Consider the following 20,538-nt stretch of genomic DNA (forward strand, 5'->3'; position numbering starts at 1 on the left):
CATATTGGGCAATTAGTCAGTGTTGTCTGAAATGCAAATTATCAGGCTTTCGTTCCTAATACTGTATTTATTTATTTATTCAGGTACCTACAGTGCCCGTTGAGGGCATTTTTGTAGGGGGGATACAATTGCAAAGTACACATTTTCATGCGGATGGCACAGCGTATAAAAAAAAAACAATAAAAATACAACGCATTCCAATACTGAGCAAACTTGTAACAAAAGAACCATGAAAGCAAGAAAGACGCAAGAAAAGTTAATTCAACAAAAGTCGCGACCGAGCATTTTCAAAAGAAGATTGCGGGGCTAAGACAGCATCTTCCGGCAATTTCTTCCAGTGATGCACTGTTCTGGGGAAAAATGAGTTTTTAAAGACATTTATACATTTTTAAAGACAGTTTTTAAACACATTTATTTATAAATAAATAAATAAATAAATACTGTATGATACTACAAACAATTGTTATCGCTTAGACAAACGTGCAGATTACAGCCATCGCGACAATATTGTATCATCAGCGTCAACTGAAAGGCGAACAAATAAATTTAAACGTGACCTGCTCAACTTCAATATGTACACTAGCTACAAATATTTTTTAATCCTTGTTCTCGCGTTTCAGTTGCTTTGTTCGCATTTCATTTCACGCTGATGGCACGTGGCCGTAGTAGTAAGCGGCGTAGTAGTGGCCGCTTGCATCCTTTAGTTTACAATGAAATGTGTTTATGCGAGAGCGTAGAAGCCTCATTGCAGCGGAAAGCCAGTGTCGTCTGGTGAACGGTGCCAGACATGTGGAAAGAACCAGTCGAGGGATAGGGATTCGAACCCGCGGCGAAGCGAGCAGATAAGTTCCGCTGACTGGTGCTTCAGACCGATACGCCATTATCACAGTGAATATCCTGCGTGTTAAACCGCCATCAAACGAGCACGCAACAAGACACACGAAACAGTGGGAGTTTAGAAGCGGCGAAAGTAAGATAAAATATCTAATGCTGGCGCAATGTCCCGAGTAGGTAAAATGTTGGTAAAATGTTTTAGGGGAAGCCCCCAAGGTATTACAATGTTTCATCGGAAGGGCGGGGGGGGGGGGGGGGGGGGGTACAGCGCGAACAAGACGAAAGACGAAGCAAGAAGACTACACAGACGTCCTTCGTATTGTTCGCGCTGTACCCTCCTCGGTGAATTTTTACAAACTCGTCCAGCTATCCATCCTTCTTCAGTGTTTTACAATGCCAGGGCTAGTGGTAATTGAACGTCCTAGAAATTTCACGTATTCTTTTCTACCGCACCTGGTAAACAACTCAGTCTGCCGTTTGTTCCTGCCGCTATATTCTGCTGCATCATCGCTGCTATGTTCTGCAACTGGTCCTTTTCTTAAACACGGAGGAAACCTAGCTAAAGTTGTCGTGGTCACTCGCGTAACAGCTGATGGTCACGAGAGCTTCGAAGATACGAGAGGGGCAGCCTAAGCGCGATAATCAAGATTTCAACAAAAGGAGATATCTGCGCCGGAATAATTGCTACAGTCCTCAGTTAATACCGCATTACACCTGCGTGAGAGCAGGAAAGGCCTGAGTAGGCTAGTGGAAAAAGAAGAGTGAAGTAGGGAAAGAGAGAGACAGGATGGTGTACGTTGTTCTTAGAAAACATTCTTTTCTCCGTAAATGTTCATGATTTGTTGAGCGAAATGTTCAAGCTGTTTTTGTCCGTATATAAGAAATCTATTTAACAAACGCCCCTTTAAACTTTTACATTGAGCTCACGCCACACACTTCCACGGTCACAGAACAGCAGCCTCATCTTCTATAAGAGACCTTTATGCAAGTTTATTTATTGTCTTCTCCAGGCGAAGCTAATTCTTCAACAAAAGATAGTTTGCACGGTCCCTTAATGAAATAATACACTCCGTCAGGGGAGATAGAAATGACCGCAAGAGGCATTACTTCCGAGGCCCACCGTAGAAGTTTGCGATGTTCATTTTTAATTCATGATTTCGAAATTATTTTGTTTTTTCCGGCCTCGAAGTGACCTTGCCATTCTCTCCAGTAGGAACTTTCTATGTAATCGGCATCATTACCTTCGCGAAGATAGAGCTAGACAATTCGTAAAAGCATATTATAATGTCACATGCACGATCATGGACCCCGTGTTGGAAAGGTCTTACCCAGGGTGCCGCTTTCTTCACACTGGTGAAGGGAAGCACATAAACCTCGTTCTCCTTTTCTCGTGTACTACAAGGAGCTGGTTATGGCAAACCTGAGCCTCTTTACATAAATAACCGATTCAGTTTTTCTTCTTTAAAATACACGTGGCATTGCGGGCTATCTGCTATGATTGCCTGCGTATTTCACCACGACCGGCTATTCCTTTTACCACTTGGTGGTGACGTCACTTTCTTGCCGTTCCGGCAGTAAGCAAAAGGCTCATAAAAGAGAAGTACAGTGGCTTAAGAGGAAATATACTCGTAGGTCATGAACTGGTGGAATTTCTTTGTTGTAAATCCATTATACAAAATACAGAAACAAATAAAGGCAGGGCTTTTGAGATTAACGTTACGAAGTGTAACAATTCATTCATACTTCAGAGTTGACTAGGATTTCGCAACCAACACCGACACCTCGCCGCACTTCAGTGCAAGCGTCTTCGTCATATTAGGAGGTGCGAGTTATTGGGGAAAGCGTTCAAGGTAACTGTCATATATTTCAGACATCCAAAAAATGCGACATTTGTTTGAGTTCGGCAGGCCACCTGCCACTCAGATGTGACGCAATTTTTCGCCTGTTTTAAGTGATAGCAGCCACGCGTATTTGCGAAGTCAATTTTTGTTTTTGAGACAGCTTTGTTTGCGCCGAGGTAAGCTTATGCATGAAATCTGTGTGATCTCGTGAGAAATGGTTTCCTGAATTTACTTTACAAGTGGTACATTCATTGCACGCTGTTAATTTCCTTTTAACCTTATAGGCCTTTTTATGGTGAGAGGGACATAGAAGCGCAATGAGCAATTCCCCAGTACCAGACGGGCAAATTCCAACCGGCGGTTATTTGCGACCCCCTAAGAATAAAAGCTACATAAGTAGTGTCTTTGCGGAACCTGGAGATTTTTAAATAATAGGGGAATATTCGCACACAAAGCTTTTCAATTCGGTGCCCTTTGTGACGCCAGTTGATGAAGATGCCGCTCCCATGGGAGTTGTTTCAGCCGGATGCAGTCGCTCGACGGGCGCGTTTATAGACCATAACGTCGAGCGGGCCGCTTTATTTCGATGGCAGCACCAACTGGACGTAAAGAGGGAAACATTTGTCCCTATCCACATGTCACCTGTTCTAATGTACTTGTCAAAATCCACCTCATCCAGTTCATTCACTCAACGAGGCTGCACTTTCTACTATTATATCACATCCGTTCGAGCCGAGTCACCGCTGAGGCAGTAAAGATTTCAGTGTGAAAACGCAATAACGGCGGCAGAAAAATCACATCTCTGTGTGCAAGCGGATGCGTGCTATCCCTGAACCCATCAGAACCATGCCACAGCGCTCAAAAATGAGGACAGCTTTAGCAACAAAACGGACTTCTTTTAGACCAGCGCACTCTAGAGCTTTATGAAATTCTTAAATTTATGTATAGAGTACTATAACGATGGAAATAAACGCGAACAACGCGGCGCCTACGCGCTCCGCTTTTCGAATTCCTTTTAATGGCGCTTTTAACCCAGTGTTAAAAAAAAAAGACATTAGAGTCATCCTAGAATACATCACTGACAACTCTAGAATGTTTTTGCTGCCACCGAAGCAAAAGCGTGTTTCAAAGAAGTGCGGTTAGCAGAGCGCCTAGGCTTCGATCTGTTCGCGTTTCTTTCCATCGTGATAGTACGTGTCGTCCTTTATCTTTCATAATCAGTCCTGAATACAATCTGCGCTCCAACGACACGCAATTACGAGCTTCCACGTAGAAAATCATAGGACCACAGAGGATGAATTGAAGTTGGCCTTTATCGACAGATTATATCGCAGTCTGACGACAAATACGAGTAAGTTAGTTTCACCAATAACGTGGCTTTCACAAGCTAGAAAAAGAACAAATTGGAACAGAGTTGTCACCACCACGGGCCGATTTGAGAGATACAGAAAGGGCCGATTTTGCACTTAAACTGCGGTGAGCCGACATAGTTTTTTTTCGGGGATCTCAGAGGCTAGGATACATCATCTTTCAGTTGAAAAGTCTTCGGTGCACCCATCATGCTCTTGATAGAATGGCGGAAAAATGTATAAACATCAATTTCCCAACAATACATGCGCAACTCTCTTTCATTTCTGTTTCATCGCCAGTATTGACCCACTGGATTTATGTTGGCAGTGAAAGAGATATATTATCAGCGCAAGCGAATGACACCTGCACCGGGGGAGGTGGGGGGAGTAGGGGGGGGGGGGACAAATGTGAGACCTGCTGCCAATGACGAGGCGCCTTCGAGTGCAGAATGAAATTATTTATGTCATGTGAGTGTAAGTAAACTTTAGGCGAAGTCTAGCGAATGTCCTTTCTTGATATGTGTAGTAGATGTGCCTGCATGCGTAGTGTGGTGTCTGCAAGTTTATAAGAAAAGGTAATTTAGGAAGCCATTACAACTCCCCCAATTAAATGCATTAACGAGATTGGAGGAGGTAGCCCTTAGAAGGATAAGGGCTGGAGTCAGTGACTTGGCGCCAATGGGGCTCTCGGAAAGATGCAGTGCCGAGCATAATGTCCCAGATGTTTCACACTAGCCGCTAAGGTGGATCTCCGCCTCCTTTCGTAGAGGTGTTCACGAACGCAGGACGCAAGAACAAGACGATTACTGGACTGTATTCCGGGATTACTGGAAGATGGACTTACAGCTACCAGGAAACAGCACCTTTCCTTGTGGATAACAGACAACTATAACGACGGGATTTTGCTGAGGTTTTTGGAAGAGAGCAGCCTCCATGAGCTACTGTAGCTCAGCTTATTGACAGCTTCTTTCTAAGTCACATGGCAAGTCTTCGAACTTAAATTAAAATTGAGAGACAATTACGATAGTGGCTAACGCGAACTTGAAGCGCAGCTCTTCAGCCGTGGCAGCTACTACCTACAATGGCTTGCAGGTGTCGTGTGACGCTTCTAGCCAGCCTGCGGAATCTCCCCGTGGCAGCCATCTTCTGGTTGTCCATTCATCCCCTCTCGCCTTGGCAGGTGTTGTTTCACTCGGCTACTACCTGCCAACATGGCACCTGTCAGCTGGCGCCACCTGTCAGGTGGCGTGTTACGCCGACTACCGAAGCCGACGACGACGCTGAACGCAGGAACGGGCGCCTAGCAGCTATGCTCGAAAAGGACAAAACCGCCTAGAACACTCTAGAATTTCGCAAGCAATATTTGCGCATTGTGATAGAGAAACCAGCATGCTCCAGGAGAACTATGACCTCAGACTAAAAGTCTAATTTTTTAAACTTTACCACCCGCAACAGTTAGTGCATTTGCCTAGTGAACTAGATTGTAGTACGGCTCAAATGTAGGTACTCAGAAAAATATATCCATCAATAAAAAAATGATTATGAACTCTGAGTTGCAACAAACTTTTTGTATCACAAAATGCATTAGTGTATTTTCGTTTTCTTTGGCTTAGGCATATGTCAGTTAATGTCCTCTAAAGCAAAAGCAAATAATCACAGGTAATGAATGTTGGCTTCATCCTGTTATTGAAAAGCTAACCATGTCAAGAAAAACATTCCGCACACTTGTCGAATACGAGGTTCGGGGTTTGCAGTGTTTTCTCTACAATTCCGGATACGATCGCCTGGACGCTCCTTATCGGCGTTTTCAACCAAGGTTAACGGAAAGCTAGCGAGCAGTGCGCTGAATTATTCTTTTATCAAAATACGACATCTCACCTAAGTTGTTGACGCCGACTGTCTAGTTTCTCTGTCCTATAAGCGGCCTCACAAAACCTTCTGAAGCTTCACAGCCGTGTTTGTGGCTCCTTAAGGATATCGACATGTTTCTTTCCTCATCGAATGCGACCCCAAATGGCCTTGCGAGTCTGAGGACATTAAATGGCTGCTTTCGCTCGGAAGGGTTCCGGCGACCACTAATTTTGCTCGGGGAATTTCCGCGATGTACTCGGGTAGAAAAGCACGCACGGAAGCTTCTCTGCCGAAGGTGTATTGCTGCCCGCGATCAGGAAAGGCGGCATGTGATTCTTCTTTTGTCTGGTTTTGTTCGTTTCTATCCCGCGCACGATAAACCGAGAACAGGAAGCGCTACGTCCGGTGTCGTTATCCGTGTGCACGTACTGGCATAAATGCTACTTTATGGCTGCCATAACCCGGTAAGAATAGCGCAAGCAGGATGAAAAACCCATACACGTGGCGCTCAGCACAACAGGTGTTGTGTTTTAACTTTCGAAGCGATTTCCTTCAGTCTGAGACAATCTAAACATTCAAGGTCTTAAGATTCGGTACCTTAGTTTGAACGCATCATTTTACGCACAATTTTGAAATATTCGGAGCACGCACTATTTTTTAGGTTTTCAAAACTCCTATCTGTTAAATGCTATAATGGTCCGATACAGTGCCTTTGAAATAAAATACTATAAGTCAATAGAAAATTGCCACTCACTAGCATGAGAACGTCCTTAAAATAAGAAATCTGGGGTTATTCTGCCGAAATCGTCTAGGTTTCAAAACTATATTTTAATAGAGTATATTGCTCAACAACAAGTGCGTGAATAACTTATAAAAATTTTCCCGCTACATAAGCTTTTAAGGTAACCATTTATCTACTCTGTACAATGAAATCATCTTTCTCACAGTGAAATGGTAAAGAAATGCCTGATTGCATGCTTTAGGAGCATACAGGGACGCGCTCATGTAAGTACCGGATGTCGGTACCATATTCCTTGCATTCTTAGCAAATGAAGAATGATTTTGTGCGCAAATTAGGCACGCTGTTTGTGTACGAATGGCATGAACACTAAAGGCAAGTTCACTCAAGAAATATACTTTTGTTTTACTGCTAGAGTGATTGCTATTTCCACGAAGCTGCTGACTCCTACATCGAACCACCTTCAGTACTCAGTGTTTAATAGAGGCTTTCTGCACCACCATCAGTCTGTACAATAATAACATCAACGAGAAGAATAAAGCCAGTTGTCGATGCAAGGTATTATATGTAGTACATATATGCATCACGTTATCTTCGGCAATAAAGCTCTTTTTTACGTGAAAACCTACATGTTAGAATCGTTTGGTTTTACGAGACAATGTTCCAAAGCGACTCGGGCTATGCTGGACGCCATAGCGCATGGCTCAGAGTACTTTCGACCATCTAAGGTTCGTTAACGTCCTCTGGCATCGCACAGTACACGAGCCTCTAGCATTTCTTCCCCATAGAAATGCGACCGCCACGGCCGGGATCGAACCCACGTCTCTCGAGTCAGCAGCCGAGCATCGTAACCACTCAGCCAGAGCCGCTCTGTGCGTTCATGTTCCAAAATGACAGGAGGCAAACAGCAGTTTGGTTCGCGTTTGCATCTCAAACACTTTGGGACAAATCTTTTGAAAATGAAAAAGTGTAAGATACTTTTACTTAAATATTGAACTTAATCGTACATTGTTCTGATATGTACCATAATCTTTCTTTTAAAGTCTTTCCATCAATCGCATCGAACAGCTAAAACTCCCATAAAAAACCGATAGGAAACGCTTTTGAGGCTAGCAAAAACGTTAATGAAAAAAAAATTCAAGACTGCTGTCGGGTCACCTACGGGTCTATTGATGGTTGTAATGAAATCTTACATTATCTGAAATAATTGCATTCATGAAGGGTTTCCGGCTCAAAAATTCTTTCGTCAATTTTTGTTGGGTTTGGTTATGTTGGACGGGATATCATTCAACTGAGATGGTTTGTTTGGTCCCCTATGCACATAATGCTTGCTTTAGTTTGAATTTAAAATATACCGTCACGAGGTACCGAAGTTATGTTACATTTGTTTCTCTCATACCTCTTCATTTTCTACTTCTGCAAATTTACCAGCGGCAGTGGAATTAAAAATCTCCAGTAACGGTAACATTACTGACGGAACAACACCTTTTAACTCCGAAAATGGTGAGGAAACGTATTATTCGAAGCGAAGGTTTACGGGATGCGTCTTCTCTAAAAAAAAAGAACTATTCTGTCGCTACCACGCGACCCAGACGCCTTGCAGTATTACGAGCAAATCAAAAGTACGTCCCCCATATATTCAGGCAATTCAGGGTACTGTCTCCCGTAACTCCATCAGAACAGTTTTTTTTTTCGCGCACCCTCATTACGTAAACGTTTTCTGCCGATAGTGCAAACTATATCCGCAAGCTAGCTTTTTATCTGTACACACGTGATCTCGTCAGGCAAAGAGTCTCTCATCAAATTTAAAACCAACTCATAGCGTGCGCTGAAAAGGCTAGCACTGCTCTTTCGGTATTCCGCATGGTTCGATTAAAGGTCATTAAGAACGAAAAACTTTCTCGCTCGAAAGGCCGGAGTATAGGCGAGAATTAATGCTCTTGATCCCGATTATGCAGCCCGTGCTCTTCGCACTTAAAAATAGGCGTGAGGCTAGCGTAAGCGTCAATGCAAAAAAAAAACTTAACTCCGATTAGCTCAGAAACGAATTGCGTAACAGAACGTGTACTCACTACGTCCGGTGAATCCGTTCTATTCCGAACAGGCGAACCGCGTCAACCGCGGCGGTCCGTAATGTGCACATCGGCGGAATGCGCCGCTCTCACACGTGCGTCGGCGAACCCCTGCGCTGGATTTGTTTTCGTTCAGCGCCTCCTGACGCTGCCAGCTGGAGAGAGGGACAGCGGGGGCTGTCGGACGCGCGCATTTGGCGCGGAATCAAGCTGTGCCGAGCGCGCGTGGACATTTTCGAGCAGTGGAGCGAAGCGACCAGCGCACACACGCGCGCTTTCGTCGCTGTGAATCACTTTATACGGACGAACCGGTTCCCAAAGGCGTACCCGAGTCCGCTCACTCGCTCACGTCGTTATCGATAGAAGGAAATGAAAACAAACCGAGAGGGACGAAAACAAGGTCGTTTTTGCAGGAAGGCTTTTCCTGAACTGGATATTGCTCTGGGCAGTTTGGGAGGAGCACACGGGGTCGCCGGGTAACGTTTCATCTGTTTTCGTCCTGTCTTTCGCGCAAGTACGTACCCCTTTCAAAATATATTTATAGGCTTTGTGGGATATTGATTTGATTTGATTTATTTGAGTTTAACTCATTTAACTCGGACTATGAGGGACACCGTAGCGAAGGGCTCCGAAAATTTCGATCACCTGGGTTTCTTTAAAGTGCACTGACATCGCACAATACGCGGGCCTCCAGAATTTCGCCTCCATCGAAGTTCAGCCGCCGCGGCCGGGATCGAGTAAAGCGTCCGTTTGCAACGTTTGTACACCATGTGAACGAAGAAATGGTTGTACTCGACAGGTAGTCCCCCTCCAACCTCCTCCCGCCCCTCCACCCTCAATCGAATTTGGTTCAAGATGGTTTACCTAAAAATTGTAAGCCGTGGAGCGGATTCGAACAGATCCTAGAACCATGAAATAATATAAATATATCAAGCGGAAAAATTCCCGAAGGTTCCTGGCGTACAAACTAATGATAGTATTTAAGCATTATGGAGCTTTAGCCTCTTTACAGTTTTTTCACGCGTACAGGATCTCATACTTAGCGTTGCGACGTACCATACTTGCGTTCTAAACACATTTTATATTCCCTTCCCTGTCGCGCTGGTATTGCAGTAACGTGCTTTTATTGCATTAACTAAATTGACGTAGCAGTTACGCACGCCGAAAAATTTAAGATTTGGTTTTTCCTAACGGTCATTCCACGCCGAACGTCCCAGACCGCGAAAGCGACCACCACCGATTTTTTTAAAAAAAAAAGTTTGTAGTTGGCGATAAAGAGAGTGGAGTTTCAGCTAAGCGCTTTTCTCGAAAAAAAAATAAAAAAAAACAATTCCCTGCATGAGCGCTGCTGGAACTCTCCGCGAAGAAACAAAAGTTGGTGGGACTAAAAAAATTTTATCAAGCGTGGAGCAGGGTACCATGAAAAATTTTTGCAAATAATTTCACTTGCTTTTTTCGTTTTACAGACCGCATTAATGAATCGATGTAAGAATTTTTCCTCTTTTCTTTGGTCAGTGAAAAAGAAAAAAAAACGGCGTTTTAAGAAATTCTTTGCATAAATGTCGCTAACGTTTCAGCCAAAATAATTTTCTTCTGCTTTGACTGGTTCCTGTACTTTATGCTAAAAATAAATTGAAATTCTTAAACCGATAACCCTTTAGAAAAATTACTTCCAAAGCTCGCGAAAAGCGACTTTTTTTTTAATTCAGGCCCAAGTTAAGGATCAAGGCTCTCCGGATAAAAATACGTGAGATGACTCATAACACACATCAACTTCGTTGCATGTAATTTTAAGATTTTATTTCGAGTGAATTTTGTTTCAGGTGAGAAACAAATTTTTTGAAGCTTGCAATCAGCCTTCTCGGTAGGTACTGCCGAACTGTGGATTGACTGCAAAACGCGTACAACTATGCTCAATACGAACTGCCACACACAAGATGTGGCAGAACTTTTTCATTTGACAGAGCGCCACAGTGCTAATTAGTGGCATAAAAATAGGTGGCGACAGGTGCTATTGCCCTCATTATAGCTTTCAACGCGCCCGATGGGAACCAACTGTGATTTCTGCTTTATGCTAAATCAGTTCCCCATGTCAAAGAGCAACTTACTAACACAAATATTCAGTGTACTTTGTTTGCATCGGCAGCTAACTTCAACGATTTCCATCAGTTTTGTTCGAACTACTTCGATAACTGAGCTACTATCACATCTTGTGCGTTTCAGTTAATACGGAGCCCAATAGTGCGTGTTCTGCAGTGAAGATACAGTTCGACAGAATCTACCGAGCCGGATAATTGTGGATTAAAAATTTTTTTTCTCGCCTCAAAGAAAATTTACTCCATTTAACATTTCGAGATAAGCAACGAAGTTGGTGCCTATTGGGAACCATCTCACGTATTTTTATCCGGAGGGCCTTGATCATTAATTTTGCCTGAATCTCAGGAAAAAGGCACTTTTTACGAACTTTGAAAAATAATATTCCTACAAATTGCTCTGTTGGACAATTTTGATTTATTTTTAGTAAAGGCTACAGCAACTGCTGAAAGGAAAAGGAAATTATTTTGGCTCAAACGTTAACGACGGTCACGTAAAAAAAAATCTTTAATCGCAACATTTTTTTTTCACTGAATGAAGAAAACGCGGAAAATTCCTACATAGCTTCAATAATAAAGTCAGTTGAAAGAACAAAGCAGGTGAAATATTTTAAAATAAAATTTGTCACTGCCCTGGACTACATTGCATTACAAAAATTTTCCCTGCAATTAACTTTTGCCTCTTCGCGGAAACTTCATACAGCGCTCACGTGAGCAAAATAGTTTTTCGAGTAATGTACTTCCCTGAAACGGCGCTCATATAATCGCCAACTCCCCAATTTTTTTCAGTGGAATCGGCGGTGGTTGCTTTTGCGGCCTGGAGTGATCCCCGTTCAAAGACCGCTAAGCAAAACATCAAATTCACAAATTTTCGGGTTAGTTCAATACAGTGGTACAAAGTGTTGAAAAACGGAAGGACAAAAAGTAACGGTTGTTCACTTTTCCGCAACTCAGGATTAGAAGTTTTGAATTTATAGGGCAGTTGTGCATTCAAGTGCCGCTGATATATGAGGGAGAGCCATTTTGGCGTAGTTACAAAACACGTACTGTTGTGGAAAGAAGTCTAAGACGCCTAAGCAGGGAAAGAAGCGCATAATGCTATTATTAGCCGCCGAATGAAGACCCGCACATGTGGATGTGAATGTCATGCTCACGTTGTTTAATCAGTGGTACTTAAATCACGTGACCGCTGAAAAATATAGCACCCATGAGCCCAACTTCCTTTCCAAGCGTCCTAGAGACTTTTGTCCTATGCATTACACATTGAGGAACCATTTGGTGTTCCATCTCCAGGAACGGAACTTTTACTAGAGTGATCTGTAGCTTGAATTTATCAGCTTGCCAAAGTTTCAGTGCAATCTTCTCCAGCGCTGGAGTCCCGGTGAGCTCACTGTGCTGCCACATGCGTGTGCGTGGGTGTGTGTTTCTTTGTTTGTTGGTATTTGTGTGCGTGTGGGCCGGCATACATTTCAATACGGCTGCAAACAGGTACTATAGTCATAACGCATATTCCAATAGCTTACTGAGCTAAGGCCAGTCCTGAGAGCTCAGTTCATTCTGCCCATTGAAGGAAGCTGATCCACTGGCAAGCGCCCTCCGAAGGGAGGCGGTATTGAGGAGGCGGTAATTCTGCGCGTTTTTAATAAGCCCTAGGTGTTCTTGGAGACCCCATAAAAATTTAGGAACAGGTTTTGTCTCGATTACTTCGAAACGCGTGGCACACGAGCACACTATACACCAAGTGCGTATATCGGAGCTTGGCTGCGGAAGCGGCCGTTGTGGCACGGCTTTGGGTGTTGCTTAATATTTTCTCGGCATAAAAGCAATGCTCCTAGATCCGTCTCTCCTGCTTCCTCGTTCTAGTCAGCGGTACAAACGCAGAATGTCTAAAGGCAAGTCACCGCATAATAAGCTTTAAGTTGCAAGTTAGAGCTTCACCCGTGTGTATGTGTGTCGTCCTTACGTGTAGTCCAGTGAAGTGCAGTTTCTCGTGTCTTCTCGTTGCCACAACCGATTTAGATCTTCGTTTCTGGGTAGGTGCACAAGAGCTGCCGGTGTTTTTGTCTGCACGTGCTGATCTCAGCCACGATGCAGTGCCACCCTGGCCGCCCAAGTCGTATCATCGGTTTCTTTCATGTTTTCGGCGTTCTTCATCGCAATGACTAGCAGCTGCCAGAGCCCCAATTTCTAAATCCTAGAGTAGCAATCATTAAACATCCAATACGGTTGCTTCTGCGTCCAGCAGCAGTTGTTTTTTTAGATCTTAGCGTGCTCCCTTCCGACCTTCGGTGGCTGTAAATACATATCTAGTAAATTACCGTTCTGTAGACCTTGGGCGATGGTCGCCACAGTCCTGCGCTTCATCGATTATGGCCATTGGCGTGTCGTACCGATGAGAATATTTACCATATCTTCCTGCATCCGTGAGAACACCCCTCCTCCTTCTTTGTGGTTGCGTTGCGAGCGTCGTCCTGGAGGGGGTGTGTCTTGCCGGACGCTGAGAGGCTCACATGTTTGGCATTCCCCCTTGACTGGTGCGACGTTTAATCTACGTTGGTACTGCGTACTGTCGCCGTACAGTAGATAAAGATGGCATTTCCTGCGCTATCTAGGTTGATAAAACCGCCACAGTCACCTCCGAGTCACTTGGCAGTGCAGGCCACCTTGACTCAATGGCTATGGCGTTCAGCGGCTGAGTCTACTCTTAGAAAAAAGGTAGTATTACGTACTAACTTTTGGTGTAGTAACTGGTTGTCACATATGTTGCTACTCTGTTAGTAACTGCAGGTAGTAACGAGAAGGTAGTAACGGCTGCTACCTGCAGTTACTAACGGGAAGCTTGTAGTATTTACTAAGAAAATGAATAGAAACTCGCATACGTTGCTAGATTCATCGTGCGGTGTGCTGGCGCGGCTTCTCAAATTTACGCGTACTCGAAAAATAAAAAAAGCTTAACACTAAATTTGACTAATCCTGGAACCCAGACAGAGCTATCAGAACGGGCTGGCCGTAAATCACACACTTAGGTTTAAGCTTATCGCTCATTACATATAGAAATTACGCAAGGGGATGGCATCAAAAACCTTACCGTGCGCACTCAAAGGTTCAGAATGCAGGAAAAGCACAAATCAGAAAGAGTCACAGTCGCGCATTGCACGTGCACATGGAGGGAAATCTTTTCAGTTTAATGTACTCTGTAAATCAGACTCTCAATTACGGGTTAGTGGCTCTCAGCGGTTCAGCTAAGATACCAGCGTTAATTATGAAGTTGAGATTGTAGAACCAGCTTAGTCTACCTAATCATATGCCCCTGCCGAAATGTTTAATTAAAAAACCAATTTATTAGCACGCCAATCTTTGCCAGTTTATATTCTTTTACTTTATTTTAGGGTTAAAAGAACGTTTACTAACTAGGTGGTAACTAGCGTCCATAGGTAGTAAAAAGGTAGCAAGGGCTACTTTTACTAGCTACACGTGGAAGAGGGTAGTAAATAGCTGATAAAATGTAGTAAAACGAAGTCAGAGTAAGTAAATGCTGCACTTACTACCTTTTTAGTATCTTTTTTTAAGTGTAAGACCACGGATCGAAACCGAGCAGCAGCAACTACCATACCATACATACCAATTCACCATATGATACATACCATACCATACCAAACCATACCATAACATACCATACCATACCATACCATACCATTTGACCGCTCCCTGAACAAGATATTTTCGCACTTATTGTCCATTATGGGAATACTTTTAAAGGATGTCGTAAGTACAGCCCTGCACGGGCGCGGGCTACGCCGGGAGGGAAGATGAGCTGATGCGCCTGCCCTGGGACAAGCCTGATTGAATTTGTGGGCCCGGACCCGAACATAGAGGGCATTTGTCCGTCTGTGGATTGATTATTTCAGGACTGAGTACAGGTGGGCCGCTCCAGTAGTGGCAGTAATGAGACTGTGCCATCATATGGTCCAAGAAAAAAAGATTTCTATACCATTATTTCCTTCTTTTCTGCTGTCTGCTACAGCTGAATTTTCCTCAGGCAAGAAAACGGTGCATTTTTTTAGCCTGCTGCACGTAACGTCTAGAAAGTGAAAGAGGTCCATAAGAAAAAAATAAACAGGAGAAAACCGCGAGAACACTGAAACACCTTAAATTTCTTATGCGATAGTGTTACTAAAAGGTGCATTTTAAAGAAACACGTAAAAAGCTGGAATAGTAAAAATTTCGCGGTAACTAGAAGAGGGCTTGATGGAACGCTTCTACTCGCACAACTAAAAGACAGGGCGCAAAGAAAATGACGCATTAAAAAGGCAGCGAGAAGGAAATGCAATGTTTAATTAGTTCACGTTTGCAAAAGATGTACCCTAAGGTGCCTAAGGCAGAAGTGTTGAGAGAAATGGTGAAGGACTCGAAAGAAGCTTATAGCCAGAGAAAATAATACACAAAACAGACAGAATAGCTAATGCAGTGCGGTTTAATAATAAAACCAGCGCACTCAGTTGATCGAGTGAGCCACGAACTGCTTAAGGCAATGTCATTCTTTACAAGTGTGACAGATTGCGTGCTCATGCATTTCCCTCCGGCCTCGTTTATGTGAAGGGCTTGAAGAATTCCCTTCCCTTCTTTTGTGTTCAGGCCTTCCACTGGTACCGTTACTTCCAGCTCGGACATGCATGCTGGTTTGTAAGGACACAGACTGCGATGTTCGCCCAGATGGCTGTCTATCCTAACGGCTGAAACTTTCACTTTGTTCTTGTGCAGTCTTTCGTTGAGACAACGGCCAGTTTGTCTCCAGATAGTGCTTGCCACAGGGCAGGGGGATCTTATAAACGACTCCCTTCCGACAGCTGACGGTTTTGGTTCGATGTGGTTTAGTGTCCGCACGGCTGTCTTTCTTGCCGTTGTTGACTACGCGGCAGAGCCTTCCCCGCTTGTCAGGCGCCTTCAGCACAACCGAGATACTGGTTCCTTTCTACATTTTTTTAAGGCGGTGCGGCAATACGTGCAACTAAGAAAACGCTGCCCACCGTTTGCTTGGCTTAGTCCCTCCGTTGTCCTTAGGCCGATTGCCGTTGTAGACCTCGTTTAGGAAGCCCTCGGCTTCGGCGGCTTTCACACACGTCGGGTAGCTAGATCTCCTCAGCTATGCCCCCGGCTCATTGGCGCTGTCCTGAATCTTGTGAGAGCACGACATAATGAGGGCACGACGCGTGCAGTTCAGTCTTATACTTTTTTTTACTGATTTGCAATGGACTAAATGATACGGAAAAATTTCTTTTTTTGGAACGAGGCCTATACATCCAGCACAAGGGGGGTCGCCACATTTCCTCGGTCGGCTTTTGTCAAGTCTACTCATAATCGAGTGTTACGCTGTTCGCGTCATCCACTTGCGTTTTTTATTTTGCTCTCATTATTTTTCATTGTCATGGCTTCACGCGACTGCAGCCGATAGTTGGCACCAGCATCGCAAGAAAAGGAAGGAAAAATGAATGTATTAATGTCACATACAGTAATCGAATTCACTTGCAGTTCTAGCGTGTCTCCTGTCGCATCTCCACTGTCGGTGTCTTTTTATGCTAGTTACCATGTATTGAACATCTCTACACAATGAGAAGCGCCATTGGGGAATAGCATATTGGTCTAAGCAACATCGGGTGTTTAAAAGCTTACTACGCAGTAAGCAGGCTCTTTTCGTTTCGGTTCTCATTTAAAGACGGCCAGTGCAGCCCTCAATTCAACCTGCGAAATCGTGTTCAATAAAAAAAGGAATGTTATTTTTGCGCAAGCAAACAGGTTTTAGTTTGGACATCACGGGCAGAAAAAAAAGAAGTCGGGTGAAAAATGTAGAGTTAAATTATAATTGTTCATTTTGCGCCCATTAAACCCTTTTCATACGGCACTCAGAAATTCAGAACTCCTCAAAGACGAGATCACTATTAGAAAATCTGTGTAGGCGAACTAGCCTCATCATATCCTCATTTTATGTTGAGCACTCCATTTTCTCCGAGCGTTACTGCAATTTCAGCGCCTTTCCTGACCGTTTCTCTGCTTCTGCAGTAACAGTCTACTTGCACACAGTGAGAAGTTTACCTCTCGCGCAGCAGAGGGTATGGGCCCGATCCGGGCCCGGCCTCGGGATCACGCTTGCCTTGGCAGGCCGGGCCCGGGCTTCAAGCCGCACGACCCTGGCCCAGGCTTGTTCGGCTCCGGCCTGAGGGCACGTTCCATGCAGTGTTCTTGTCGGAAACAAGTATGGCGAATAATGCTATCTAAAGGGTAAGCGGCTAGAGTCGTCACAGTGTTTTCCGATCTACTGCAGTTCGGTTGGCTTGCCGACAAAAGCGCACGGTGTGTTCACCGAAGGCTAAGCTACTCAAACAGCGGCGTAGAACATTTCGAGTATGCCTTCTTTGAAACCGAGAGCGGAAAGACGAAGAGTTTAGAAAGATCAGACATTGCAAGAGCTGACTCAAAACTTAGAGCTTATTAAAGCGATAGCGTTGAAAAGGTCATGTCGCAGAAAATCCGGCGTCGCCGTCGCCATCGTCGTAGTCGTTGGTCGTGAGCGATAAGTCCACTAAAAAACACCACAGACACGACCAGGAGGCAGATGGGCCAGCTGACCTGGCAGCGTCATCACAACTTGACCATTGGATAGTGAGCAATCTTCCCACCATGGCAGGTGGCATTTATATTATGATTGGTCTCTTGGGAAGAGCAATCTGGGCCGCACAAGGTCCACCGGTGGGAACACCTGCAATTTCATGGCAGTGGATTATCGCTTAACCAGTGCACCACTCCTCCAGATGTGGCGCGAGGGCTCCCTGGGATCTATGAATGTCAAGTAGAGAATGACCATCTATACATGTATTCGCATTAATCGATTACGCTATGGCATCATGCCCTAAAAGCGGAGCTTAAGTGTCGCCTCCAATGTTTGAAAAAACGCAGGGTATGTACATACTCTGGAAAAAATGGCATACATAAAACAACATAACAGAATAAATCAATGAGGCCTGGCCAGATATGAGAACTCCCTTTTATAAAGGACCACTGATGGGAAACTAACATATGTGAGCTTGTTGTTACAGATATTATAGGCCTCTGACACCTGCCTAGTAAATTGGTTAGGATGCGGAAACAAAATTGTGGTTTGGTCAAGAAAGAGCTCACACCCGCGGCGTTCACTATAGTGGGCTGCTAAATTTCAACAAGGCAATTTTTCCAAAGATTTGGAAATTAGCCTCCTTCAAATCTAGAAAAGCGCTATTGAATGCTGGGAATGACAGCTTGTTTTGTGTCTTCTCACCTGAAAGCTCCTGAAAGCTCCTGAACCGATTGTGAACCGTTATAAAATGAGTGATAGCCAGTAGGTTCGTTTCCAGGTGATACGAAATTATTTGATATTGCTTTTTTTGAAAAAGTGATTGCGAAGTTAACAATAAAAATGTGTCACGATTGATTGTGTTACCAGCCAAATTCGCACGAAGACTGCGTAGATGCAAACTGCAGTGCTAAGATCAGCTAGCCGTCGGTTAGGTTCTTTCACATTCTGATATATTAAAAATGCACTTAGTGTGTGAACGAAGCCGCGATGAGAGTTTATGAATGATCAAAACCCTACAAGTAAAAAGTGATGGATGGTTTACTGCGGCCGGGCAAAATGTGAAATTCTGCGGGCTAGCGCTTTCAGTTCTGGTTTGAGCCTCTGTTTTCCAGTTCAAGGCGGGCCTCAACAGAGTTCGGCGAAATGATTGAGTGGGGGCCCTAATGCGAGTGCACTGAAACTTAAGCTCTGCCTTAGCGGTATGACGCCATAGCGTCAATGGGTTAATGTCGATAAATGCGGAATAGGCACTTCTCTACTTCACATCCATAGATCGCTGGAAGTCTTCTTACCACTGCTGACACAGTGGTGCAGCGGCCAAGCGATGCGCCACTGCCCTGCGATGGTAGTTGCTGGCATGGGTGGTGCTTGTGCTACCTAAGTTGCTCTTCCCGAGCAGCCTCTCGAAACCAGTAATTCATTTGAATTAATTTGAAAGCAAGCACCTGCACTAGATTTGCCGCCTGCGTGTACTGTGCCCAATCTGGTCCTAAGAAGGCGCGTAAATACCTAGGTTGCCTACATAGAAAAGTTACAAAGGGCACTTAAGACCACTTGCCTCTTAAGACGCTTGAAATGTTATTTTTTTTTTTGCAGTGATTTTGCCTGCACCTCCTGGGCTGTAAGCGACAAATTCAACAAATAATATAAACTTACGTCCTTTGAAATCAAAACCAGATTTTAATTTGCTTTCCCTTTTATTTGAAATTTATTAAATTTTTTGCTCTTCTTTATCTGATACACAAACTGGCCTGCCCTGCCCTGCCCTGCCCTGCCCTGCCCTGCCCTGCCTGCCTTGCCCTGTCTTGCCTGCCTTGCCTGCCTTGCCTGCCTTGCCTGCCTTGCCTGCCTTGCCTGCCTTGCCTGCCTTGCCTGCCTTCATCATCATCGTCAGCATCATCATCAGCCTGACTACACCCACTGCGGGGCAAAGGCCTCTCCCATGTCTCTCCAATTAACCCTCTGCTTCACCAGTTGTGGCCACCGTATTCCCGCAAATTTCTTCATCTCATCCGCCACCTAACTTTCTGCCGCCCCATGCTACGCTTGCCTGCCATGCCTATCATTAAATTCAGTCATTCAGTTAGTGAGTCAATAAATCAATTTAACGACTTTGTTTCACAACATGACAACGCGAAATCTCTTGAAGGTAAGAAGATACCTGGCACTAGCCTTCCAACAGGTAAGACATCTACGAATGCCATAGAAACCACACTAGTCAGAAGCAAACCACCTGGGCTCTAAACTTTTGACGAAGGCTGTGCTTGCTGTGTAATATCTACGGCTGCGAAATTTTCGCCCGCTGAACGTCTACTTTGCCTACCTGCTATAAATATTTCATGCAGAATTATGACATGCTTCTAACTTATGCGTTTTTGAAACAAAGGAAGGTTTTAAAAAATATAAACTTTGTAGTCGTTTTTTCTTCAGACAAATTTTGGAATTTCTTAAGAAAATATGAAACATTTGAGGTCAAGTCGGAACAGAGACTGTGTGCTTGTTGTAATTTCCTTCCTAAACTCGCAGACGTTTATAGGATAGAATGTTATGAGGCTCAAAAATATAACAGGTTAAAAAGAAAGTGCACTTCATCGCTAACAAGTACAGCAGCCGAAATAATAAAAGCAGCAGTTTCCAGATAAACTGGAAAGGCATGGCTGCTGTAGCTAAATGATTGCTTTCAAAGAGCATTACTCTTATAAGATTTAACAAACACAGATCTCACTAAAGAATTTCGTTTGAAGGTGATCTTTGACTTTCACCACTCTAGGACAGCCACGTGGCAGTGAGCTTAAAACTTTTCACCCAACGTTTGCATATATCTGTACGCAGAAAAACATTAAGCTGACGCTGATGAGACCAGTGCTTTCTCCTTGCGAGTCTCCGCTCTCTACTGCTTTTACCAGCTTGATATCATCCGTTATCTCGTTAAATCAAGACGCCCAGAGTGCTTATGCAATGCTTGGGCTGCTTTAAGAAAAACAAACATGCGCTCCGCGAATTACGCGCGCCGAACAAATATTACGCTGAGAGGGGTCAGCTCCAGGGTAAATATGCAGATGCGGGTTTGAGTATACCGACCTAAGATCCCAGTGCTCCTTCATAATTGAAGATTGGAAACTATTTACTCACGGGCTGTCAAAAACACAACT

At 44.1% G+C, this 20,538-nt stretch overlaps 1 protein-coding gene across 1 annotated transcript in view; it reads right to left on the reverse strand.

The window, feature by feature from the left end:
* The window catches only part of LOC149324405 (epoxide hydrolase 4-like), a 28,431-nt gene extending 19,520 nt beyond the window's left edge, over positions 1–8,911 (reverse strand). Inside the window, exon 1 of the mRNA XM_089565553.1 lies at positions 8,687–8,911. The gene's annotated coding sequence lies outside the window, so the exon portion shown is untranslated. The remainder of the gene's footprint in view (positions 1–8,686) is intronic.
* Positions 8,912–20,538: the final 11,627 nt, after the last annotated feature.

The sequence above is a fragment of the Amblyomma mixtum genome, unplaced genomic scaffold, assembly GCF_055824585.1.
Source record: "Amblyomma mixtum isolate Tamu unplaced genomic scaffold, ASM5582458v1 scaffold_39, whole genome shotgun sequence".
In the NCBI taxonomy this organism is placed as follows: Eukaryota; Metazoa; Arthropoda; class Arachnida; order Ixodida; family Ixodidae; genus Amblyomma; species Amblyomma mixtum.